At 37.8% G+C, this 11817-nt stretch overlaps 1 long non-coding RNA gene across 1 annotated transcript; it reads right to left on the bottom strand.

Annotated features, from left to right (window-relative positions):
* Window positions 1–387: 387 nt before the first annotated feature.
* LOC139039628 (uncharacterized) lies at window positions 388–3703 on the bottom strand. Its single transcript, XR_011492961.1, has 3 exons — window positions 3330–3703; window positions 884–1028; window positions 388–592 (listed from the first exon to the last, which is right to left on the bottom strand). It is a non-coding gene; the product is annotated as an uncharacterized lncRNA (long non-coding RNA).
* Between the last annotated feature and the right edge of the window lie 8114 nt (window positions 3704–11817).

The raw sequence follows: 11817 nt of genomic DNA, 5'->3' as shown, positions 1-11817 counted from the left end.
TGTGAGATGAGTGCAATTGTGAGGTAGTTTGAGCATTCTTTGGGATTGCCTTTCTTAGGGATTGGAATGAAAATTGACCTTTTCCAGTCCTGTGGCCACTGCTGAGTTTTCCAAATTTGCTGGCATATTGAGTGCAGCACTTTCACAGCATCATCTTTTAGGATTTGAAATAGCACAACTGGAATTCCATTTCCTAATCTTGACTTACATTTTCACACACACAAATACACATTTATGTACAACTGCATGCGTGAACATACACATACATACCACATTATAATACCTTAAGAAAGAAGACTATCATTCTACATTTTTGCTATGTCTCTTCCCTGATGAACAATAAATGTGAGCCACACACAGCTTAGAACATTTCATAGACAAGCGCCTTTATTTCTTCCTTTGGTGGATTGGTGAAATCCAGCAGGACCCTGTAGGGCTCCTGGGAATGGAAGTCTTTCCAACAGTTGCTAATCAGGGAAGGGAAGGGATGTAGAGACAAGGGAAGAGCAGCCAAGAGATTACAATGCAGCCTTTTGGTCAGGTCCTGATTCTGCTTCCAGGGATACACAGTATCTTCAAGCTCTTTACAGAACTAAAGAAAGAAAGCTAGCACTAAGTCCTGTCTGACTCTTCTGATCCCAAGACCCATAGCCTCCATAGCCTGCCAGGCTCCTTTGTCCATGCAATTCTCCAGGCAAGAATACTGTGGGGGGTTGCCATTTCCTTCTCCAGGGGATCTTCCTAACCCAGGAATTAAACCCAGGTCTCCCGCATTGCAGGCAGCTGCTTTATCTACTAAGCTACATAGGAAGCCCAAGGGTGTGTTTCCTCCCTGTCGGGGAATTGAACCCCAGTCTCTCGCAAGGCAAGCAGAGATACTCACCACTACACTAAGGAAGATGGCAGAACTAACGCTCCCAGCAAATGGAAGATGTTGTTCTTCAACAGATCAGAAGATCAGAGTTTGATAACCTTGAGAAGCTCTTGAGGAGACCACCTGAGACCAGATTAAAGGAACCAGGGAAACTCTGTCAAGAGACCATATGAGACTGTCAGGCGAGTGTATGCCCCTCGGTTTTTGTCTCGTCACAACAAAGGTTTGGAGTGATGGACATTAGAGCCCCCCTCGGCGTGTCACAGCTCTCGGGTCTTAGACCGTGTATAGCTCTCAGGTTTGAACGGACCGTGTAATAGCTCTTAGAGAAATCAGTGTTACAGCTCTATTTTATTTAGACAAGAGCAGGAAAACCCATCTTGGAGGCGTGAGGGCATGTCGACCCAAAGACGTGAAGAAAAGAGCGCCCCAGCGCATGGGAGAGAGAGAGAGAGAGAGAGAGAAAGTGCGAGCAAATGCACGCACGTGTGGGAGAGAGAGAGAGAGCCCTTTGGCTCCTCTTTTTATATGTTTTTTTTTCTTCCCCCTGGGCCTGCCCTATGCAAATTGGGCTTAGTCAGGAGCACTGTTCGACCTGAAGTCCTCAATCCAGTCCTGTATCTTCATTTGACCTTCCTTTTTTCTATTTTCACAGGCTTTTCCCTTCCTTGTCTTTTAGCCACCACCATTTTGGACTCCTTTTCCCTATTCTAACTACCTAACATGACCAAATTAAAGAGGTGCAGGCCCTGCACTCTCCCTATTCCTTATCAGCAACCCCACCATTAAACTATTGCTATCAAACTCCTCACCAAATCCTGCTGCGTTGGGACACAGTTTTTGAGACAGGAGTCTGCTGTGTCATTCTTTGCCTGGCAAAGCAATAAAGTTATTCTTTTCTACTTCACTCAAAACTCTGTCTCAAAGATTCAGTTTGGCACTGGTGCATAAAGGCCAAGGTTTCAGCATCATTGGACCTGTCTCTGTTATTTCCTTTCAGGTACTCTACTTTGAATATAAAATGAGCTAACATGTAAAAGTGACTATCTGAGGGATACTCATTAAAGTTCCTCCCTCCCTCTCTCACCCTTCCTTCTTTCTTCCCTTCTTCTTTTCCTTCCCTCCACCAGTCAGGAAAATATCTTCCTATGCTGCACATAGATCCAATATTAAACTAAATCTGCTGTGGTTTCAAGTCCAAGGATCTTTCTGCTTCACAAACCTCTTGCTGTTACAATCCCAGAAAACCAAGTCTAACACAAAAATATTTCTGAATTTTGAATCTATCGGAATCATCAGGTCATGGTGACAGGCTTTTGGAAATTTAAGAGGTAATGCTAAGTTCAACTTCTCTTTACTGAAACCAAGGAAGACATCCTGGGACCTTCCTGGGCACAAAAGCCTTTTCAGGTACCCCATTTCTTATTTGCTTCAGTCTCCTAGATCTTCCCTGAGTTCCAAAAGGACATATTCAAACATCTAATCAGGAAACAGGGAATGCTTAAACAAAGGAGGAACAATCAAGAAACCTGAGTGCAGCAATTAAGCAGGATCCTGGTCTCTGCTCAAGGAGTATACATAACAATATCTCTGAGCTCTTCTGCAGAAACAAGGCCCTCACAGTGGGTGGAGATGGTAGCTTCTGGCTGAGCACAAGATTCTTAGAGCACCACTCTGTTACTACAACACCAACCAGTAGCCCTACCATCAACTGATACACATTTAACTTTGTTTGGCCTCACTGTACATCAGGCACAGGAACTTGTGTTAGATAACATTCCCCTTCTCACCAATCACATCAGCATATTTGCATAGCATTACTTTATACAGTGGTTTTAGATCATCCTGTAATTTAAATGGATGATTCAGATAATCTTCAAATTGGACAGATTATTTACATGGCAATAAAATAAAAGTCTGTGTTTTTCTCATAATTTAACACATATATGAAGTCTTTTTTTTTTTCAAGATCTTTCCTACAAAAATTTATTTGAAAAAAATGCTTTCTAAAGAAAAGGGCACAAAAACTGTGCCCTTTGGAAATGTGTTTATATTTTTTTTCTCAGTCTCATAAAAATTTATTTATTTATTTTGGCTGTGCTGGGTCTTCACTGCTGCACATGGGTTCCTCATTGGGGTTGTTATAGCCATGCTTTCTGGGAAACCAGCTCACTCAGAAGGACAATGCAGATAGTGGAGTGCAGTTTATTACACCGGCGGGCCCAGGGCAGAGTCTCCTCTTAGCCAAGGGCCCCGACCAGCATTTGTGAAAATCTTTTATACCCTATGTGTACGTGTCCAAACCCACCACCCCAAATTCCTTGAGACTTACAAAGGAAGGGTAAATACAATCACAATAACCCCATCATTCATGTGTTATGTGTTCAAACAGTTAATAATCAATAAGCCCGTGGTTACATTCCAACCAGTTAATAACGGATAAGCTTTTGGTTACATTCCGATAGATACTGTCCGGAGGCAGGGGTGATTAGAGTATGTTTTCTCTTAGGTGATGAGTAACCTGGATACGATCTTCAAGGTTCCCCTGTCCGGAGGGGGTCTTATCCTTCCATTGTCGTTCCCACAGGCACTAGGCAGAGAGTTCAGAGTCCACTGGAGAGGTGGCCGAGCACGATCAGGATCAGCACGGACAGGCCTCGGATGGAGTCCAGGCGCTATGCATTCCTTCTTCAGGGTGGCTTCTCTTGCTGCAGATCATGGGCTCCAGGGTATGAGCTCAGTAGCTGTGGCACACGAGCTTGGTTGCTATGCAGCATGTAGAATCTTCCAAGACTAGGGATGGAATCTGTGTCCCCTGCATTGGCAGGAGGATTCTTTACCTCTGGACCACCAGGCGAGTCCAGTTTATATTTTAAAAATGCCATAAATCCAGGGCTTTCCACTGGTTGGTTTAATACAGCCTTCCAAATGTGATTTTTAACTCCAAAATATATCCTTGCTTTGCTGATCCCTAAAAAAATTCTTGTGTATAGTCACATGAATACAACAACTATTTCTGTGGTATTTCTAAGTGAATTTACAATGTAATAGTGATAAAATATTTCTTCAGATTACATTTTACCAAAAAAAGAAAGGGACATGAAGTATGGTTGTAATACTGAAAACAAATGATCAAAATTATTTACATAAATGTATGTGTTTAGTATTAACTATGAGTCTTTGTCAAGTCAATGGAACTGATCATAATAGTACACTCAAAATGCTAAACAATTAGTTTGTAACCTTATAAAAAACAGATTTGTGAAAGTCATGTTTGTCTTACTTTTAAGTGCAGAAGCTGTCCTTTGAGCTTCCCCAGTAAAGAATGGGTCTGCAAAGCAGGAGACTAACAAGAGAAGTGAGTTTAATCTCTGGGTTGGGAAAATCCCCTGAAGAAAGAAATGACAACTCCCTCCAGTATTCTTGCTAGAAATTCCCTTGGTCAGAGGAGCCTGGAGGATTCATGAGTTCACAAATGAGTCATAAACAGCTGAAAGATTAAACAACAGCACGTATTGTCCTTCAGTTGGAAGCACCGTAAGTTTTAAAGCAAAGGATATGATCCCATGGAACATTTTAGATGAAATCCTTCCTACTAGGACAACAAAATATCTCAGGACATCAAGTACTTCTAGCAACCCAGAGTGTTTTGTTTGTGTTTATGAATAGTAACACTCAACTCTTTCTACTACATTGCTAATCTTCAAAAGCCATATCAGAAAAAGAGGACAATATTCCCTTAGAATATGCATGTTTAAATAGATAGATATTGTCTTAGAAGATGTTAAAAATATCTTTACACATTTTTAATTGAAAGTAATATTTAGTGATCTTTCACTAAAGATCACTTTATTTCACAAAATAAAAATTGGCTTCCTTTAATAATCTTAAATAGTCATTACAATAATTACTCAGGAGTTACAGACAGGAAATTTTAATAAACATCTGGGTGGAGACTTTTACATCTACATAACAAGAGGTTTGTGAAGCAGAAAGAGCCTTGGACTTGAAGTCACAACCATTCTGGTTTTCAGTTTTGAACTGGCTCCTCCATTTGTTTGCCAGCATGACCTTGATCAAGTTAGTTACTCATTTTGATCCCATCTGATCTAATATGGGAAGAGACTATGTCTTTAATGACTTTTTAACCTGATGGCCATAAAGACAACAGAAAGGAAAATAACTACAAGGAGAGCAAAGAGTAAAAACAAAGCCATCTTGCTGAGACGAGTACTACTTCTATGGGTGTGCTCCCTTTCCATCCTCAAACAGGAAAAATTCTTCCAATCAAAAATAATTTCTTTTTTTTTATGGTTTCAACTCCTTTTTAAATTTTATTTATTTATTTTTATTTATTTTAATTGGAAGCTAATTACTTTACAATATTGTTGTGGTTTTTGTCATACATTGACATGAATCAGCCATGGGTGTACATGTGTTCCCTATCCTGAAACCCCCTCCCATCTCCCTCCCCATCCCACCCCCCTGGGTCATCCCAGTGCACCAGCCCTGAGCACCCTGTCTCATGCATCAAACCTGGACTGGTGATCTATTTCACATATAATAATATACATGTTTCAATGCTATTCTCTCAGATCATCCCACCCTCTCTTTCTCCCACAGAGTCCAAAAGACTGTTCTATACATCTGTATCTCTTCTGCTGTCTTGCATATAGGATTATCATTACCATTTTTCTAAATTCCATATATATGCATTAGTATACTGTATTGACAGGGAGGCCTGGCATGCTGTGATTCATGGGGTAGAAAAAAGTCGGACACGACTGAGCAACTGAATTGAACTGAACTGATACTGTATTGATAGTGATAGTAATAATACTTGGCACGTAGAATTAGAGGTGAGGTGGAGAGTAAGATGATCAATTTAGTATTTTACATTTCAGGGTGATGTAAGACTCAAGATGAATTTCTTTAGTCCTAGTTTAAGGTGGCCATCACCTTGTTATATTTTGAGAAAGAGGGCTTCCCAGGTGGCACTAGTGGTAAAGAACCCACTTACAAATTCAGGAGACTTAAGAGACATGAGTTTGATCCCTGGGTCAGAAAGACACCCTAGAAGAGGAAATGGCAGCCCACTCCAGTGATCATGCTTGGAGAATCCCATGGACAGAAGAACCTGGTGGACTACAGCCCATAAGGTCATAAAGAGTCAGACATGACTGAAGGGACTTAGCCTGCACTCAGCATATGTATATTAAAACAAAACATGCTACATGAGATATATACTGGAGATCTTTGTATTTTTCTAGTTGAGAAATGAGACTGAGTCTTTGAGAGCAGAAATCCTAAGAAATATTCTACCATAAAATATTAGATCTCAAAGATTGGATTTGGACTATGATCAAGATCTTAACTGTATCCCACTGAAAGAATATTACTATAACTATTTCTATTAACATTGTAATTACCGTCATTTTAAATTTTCTACATTCTTTATAGCATGTGTACTTGTGAAATAACTGTTTCATCTTTTCACTCATAACTATAAAAAATATTTGAAAACAGAAAGTAAATTGAAAAAATAAAAGCACATTGGTAATACAACAAATTAAAGTGTTTCTACTATCACAGAACTTCAAAAAAAGTCTAAAATCTCATTAAACAAAGATGCAAGAGCAGCATATTCTAAGGAAGTTATTAAATTTAGTCTGTTTATTAAATACAGTGTATTTTCTTTTTAAGCACATTCTAGAGCTAACTCTATTTTTGTGACTTTTAAAAGTTAATTGAAATGCCAAAGTTTTGAGCGTGAAGAATAAATTTCATTTGACCTTTTAAGAAAAATTGTTCTTATATATTTTTTGGAAGATGAAATCTGTCTTCTCTACCAATCACATGAGAATGAGCCAGGTGGCAGATTACTTAAATATCTTGCCTTTCACATCTGGACACTGGGGTTTAAATGTGGCTTAAAAGAAATACCCAGGAGTTATTTGTGTATATTTTGAAGCCCATACAGTTGGACCTTAAGTAGCAATTACTTGAAGCTGTGGAGATTCTCTTATAAAACATCAGAAATGTCACAGGACAAGATAGCAGGGCTTCAGTAAAGGTATAAAGGCCACCCAGACAATCCATATAGGATAAAGCTTATAAAAATAATGAACTTTCCTGGTCAATGAAAACTACCAAATGAGCTTATTGGTCTTTAACACAAAACAAACCAAAAAAAGCAACAAAGAAAGAAAAAAAGTCTCAAATAGATCAGATTAAGCAGTGGAAGCATCCCTGAAGACATGCAAATTACCAGATAAATGAAAATAAATAAATAAACTGGAAAGATAGCTTACCAGCTCCCTCTAGTGTGCTGTCTCTCCTGGTTTTTCATAAAGTATGATTTCTTGAAATTTTTTCTACACTATAATAAGTAGGGTTTTGAATATAATTTCTAGAATACCTGAAACTCAAAAGAAATGATTGAAAGGTATAAGTCCTTAAAATATTAACATTATCAGGAAGAAACTGTAAAGAACAGCCAGCCTAACAATACTATTACATGGTATTAATGTCAGTAAGCTGACATCAGTGGCAAAGGAAGACTGATAGACAGAAAACTGATATCATTTCTCCTTCCCTGCGCTTGAGCAAAGCAGCCTTCTCCCTGAAAAATGTTTTGCTTCACAGTCACTGTGTTTTGCATCCTAATTGTACCATGTGCCAACAAAACAGATTGTTTGCTAATTGATATCATAAAGCAAGACAGCCCAGTGAAGGATGATAATTCTGACTCTAGCAGGCAGCAGCTGATGTAAAGCTTGATAGAAATGCTGTCATTTTCAACACAAACTGCCTAGAATGACTTTTCACTGTAAATAGAGAGAGATGTGGCAGAAGCTTCATACACCCACCTTTATTTTTTTTTAATGAAATGACAATTCCGTTACAATATTTTCTGTAACTAGTTCTAGTTTAGCTGGTAGCACCTGAAATAAAATAGGGGTGGAGGTATCATTCAAACTCTGTATATAGAATTTAGAGATGAGGTAAAAGGTTTTTTTGCTCATAGCCAAATGCAGGCTCAGGAATAATATTATGTTTGCTAATGGATTATTAGAAGTGAATAAAATAGTCAGTGCAAGAACTATCTCTCAATTAAAATTTTCAAAATGTCAATAAATTAGGATAATAAAAAGTATATGTTACTTTGAGTACATTCATCTCTTGTTTTCTGAAGATGTTTGGTTCCAGAACCCCTGTGGATAACAAAACCCACAGAAACTCAAGTCCCTAATACAAAACAACACAGTCCAGTTGGCCCTCCCCATCTGTGGGTTCCCCATCCACAAATACTGAGGGCTGACAATATTTATAATGCATATTTAAAAATAAAAATGATTTTCACATTTCTTTGCATCCTTCACAGCAAAATGCTGTATTTCTAAATGGGACTTAGCCTCTCAGTATAGAAAAGCAGTATTTAAATGAAGCATTTGTGTGTGTGTGTGTGTGTTGAGGGGTGTGTGTACTGATACTGTAAGGCATAAATATATGCCTAGGGTGAAATCAAATCAAACGTGATTCCACACAACTGTGTTGAATCTAGTTTCCTAAAGAACAATGGCCATGTGATGCAAATAATTCAAGAAAATGATAAAATAAAAGCATTCTGAGAAAGAAGGATTGGTGATGAAGAATTTGGAGGTTTCTAGTTTTCTCTCTCAAGGAGGAAGATGGAGAAAGAGATAACATACCACATATCGTATAACACAGCAGCACAGTTTGTGTGTTCAAAGTCAAAAAGGCGATTATTTGTGGCTTTAAAAAATATATTTACACTTTTTAGTTATTTGCACTTTTTAATAATTTCACCTCATCAAAACCTTGGCTCTTTTCTGTTTTGCAGGGCAAAATCTGATGAATAAAAATAGATGGGTTAGACTCAGTAAATTTTCAAGGTAGAAGAGAACCTCAGAGATCATCTAGTTCACTCACTCTCAGTTAGCAAATGAGGAAACTGAGGCACAAAGAGGTAAAACTGCTGTGTTTAACATCACACAGGGAGTGAGTAGCAGAGCCAGAAGTAAAGTCTCTAGTATTCTAGCCATAGTTTTTCAACTATTTTTGATGCAATGCAAACCCACGGACTGTAGCCTGCCAGGCTCTTCTGTCCATGGGATTTCCCTGGGCAAGAATACTAGAGTGGGTGGCTGTTCCCTTCTCCAGGGGATCTGCCCAACTCAGGGATCAAACCTGGGTCTCCTGCATTACAGACAGATTCTTTAACATCTGATCCACCGGGGAAGCCCTTATAAGGACTTAAAAGAACTTAATTTTCTACTTTTTAGTTTAAGTTTCAACAACTTAAAATGGGCAAAAGAGCAGAGCCAAGGGAACAAACTGCACAAAGGATGGAAATCCCATCACAGTTGATGGCAAACTGTTTTGCAGTCTAGGTAATCCTGAGGTAGTACTTGATAGACTTTTAATTAAACAACAAATATCTATACATGTGTTTCTGTCAATTTACTCTGCACACTAGTTTGAAAAGATTAGTTGACATAATCTAGGAGTTTGGTTATTAATCGCACATTGCCATTTATTTTTCTTATTGCCAAAAATTCTCTACTCTCTACCTTAAAATTGTAGAGGAAATTTTTAAAAATAGCTATTTGTTTATGATCACTATTAAACACAGTTTAACATTATTTGTTCAAATGACTTTTTCATGTATTATTGCTATGCTTTATTCAAAGATTTTTCCTAGTTTTCAGATGATCCCAGTTGGGCATATGTGATACCATCAAAACTGGATCCTTTGTGAGCACCAACAATGAACTCAGAAAGTAATAAGATTGAGACATAACAGGGAAAATGACTAACTGAAACTGATGTTTGAATCTCCGACTCCTTCCTCCAGGCCTTTACTGGGCCCAACATAAGAAGAAAGTATGGGAAAAGTACACAGATTGAAAATAAAAAAGGGAGGGAAGGATTTGGAGTCAAAGTGTTCAACTCCCTATTTTAATTCATTTCAGAGCTATAATCCATGTGACTTGGTCCTCCCTGTCTGGTGAGCAGCAGTGCCACTGAGCCATATGCCACTGTTTGGAGCCACGTCTCCCTTCGTTATCCTTTAATTGACTTGACCTATGGGAAGACTGGCTGGTAACCAAGCTAATTACACAGATGCACTCCAGGCTTTATGAAACCCACTACAGACAGGTCTTCTGGGAAGGAACAACTTACCCACAATTTCATACTTCTTCATACATTTCATACACCAAAGCATGCATTTTATAGCATGACAACAGATGACAATTTATTTGCTTATAACTTGAACTTCCTTCCTCCTATTATATTAATACATAATGAAGATCTGAATTCATATAAGTGTATGGAAAGCACAATTTAAACAGATAAAAGTCAAATCACAGCTAGAAAATTATTTTTTGGTTACCAAATTTAATTCAAGAAATTTTGACAGGAAAAAAAAATGGGATGCTAGACTCTTAAAATATGAGCTATGTAAAAATAGAGGAAAAGTCAAGTTACCAAAGCAAACTCACTTTATACCTCTATAAATGTAGTCTATTAAAAGCAGTAATACAAAAATAGTTGTACATTATAAAAGAAAAAGAAAAATTGTTCAAATCAATAAACATAAGACTATGAAAACTGTTCTTAAGGCCAATTATCTTGGCATATTGTGTTTTTGGTTGATTGATACATCTTTTTATTGATATATCTTCACACACAATTTATGGAGTAATGGCTAAATTTATATTATTTAGGGGACAAACTGAATGGTAGCTCTTAAATTTTTTGAACTGGGAAAATGCTTAAATACACCCAGCTAAAAACAGAATTTAAGCATGCGTGATACTCCCAATTTTAGCAGAATAAAATAATTACTGAAATATCAAGGATTATCATGTTTAATAAAGAATAGTTTAATTACATTCCATGAACTCATCTGTGTCTTCCAAGATCCCTATTTAAGCATGTTAAGTGGTAACAACTATATGATAACTTTCAGCTAATCAGTCTGAGAGAGACAAACTGATTTTGAGGGAGAAAGACAGAAACAACTCTAATAGCGCGGCATTACTTACAAATAATTAACATTTCTTTTCAGTCTTATATATGCCTAGTCTTTGATACTACCTCAGGGTTTTGGCTAAATATTTGTTACATTATCTCAAAATGTCTCTTCTTCACTCACGGGATCCATCTTCTGAAAGAACAAGGGAATTTATAAGTTTGAAGAAACTGGCAACATCAACAACAGGTAAAGTACATGACATTTCAAATTGTCACTTTTTTTTTAGAGGAACCATCAACCTTGTGGCATTGCATCCAAAGTACAAGTATCTGTACTCTCACAGATAGATCTCCCATGAGGTGTATGAACACTACTGAATGAACAATTAAGCCCTTACGATACCACTGTCATACTAAAGCATTTGATGCTTGAAATAAAAATTTGATATGTAACAAACAAAGCTAATGGAGGTGATGGAGTTCCAGTTGAGCTATTTCAAATCCTGAAAGATGATGCTGTGAAAGTGCTGCACTCAATATGCCAGCAAATTTGGAAACTCGGCAGTGGCTACAGAACTGGAAAAGGTCAGTTTTCATACCAATCCCTAAGAAAGGTAAAGCCAAAGAATGCTCAAACTACCACACAATTGCACTCATCTCACACGCTAGTAAAGTAATGCTCAAAATTCTCCAAGCCAGGCTTCAGCAATATGTGAACCATGAACTTCCAGATGCTCAAGCTGGTTTTAGAAAAGGCAGAGGGACCAGAGATCAAATTGCCAACATCTGCTGGATATTGAAAAAGCAAGAGAGTTGCAGAAAAACATCTACTTCTGCTTTATTGACTATGCCAAATCCTTAGACTGTGTGGATCACAATAAACTGTGGCAAATTCTAAAAGAGATAGGAATACCAGACTACCTGACCTGCTTCTTGAGAAA

Source organism: Odocoileus virginianus, chromosome 19 (assembly GCF_023699985.2).
Source record: "Odocoileus virginianus isolate 20LAN1187 ecotype Illinois chromosome 19, Ovbor_1.2, whole genome shotgun sequence".
Classification (NCBI taxonomy): Eukaryota; Metazoa; Chordata; class Mammalia; order Artiodactyla; family Cervidae; genus Odocoileus; species Odocoileus virginianus.
This window is presented reverse-complemented; position numbering and strand designations above follow the sequence as displayed.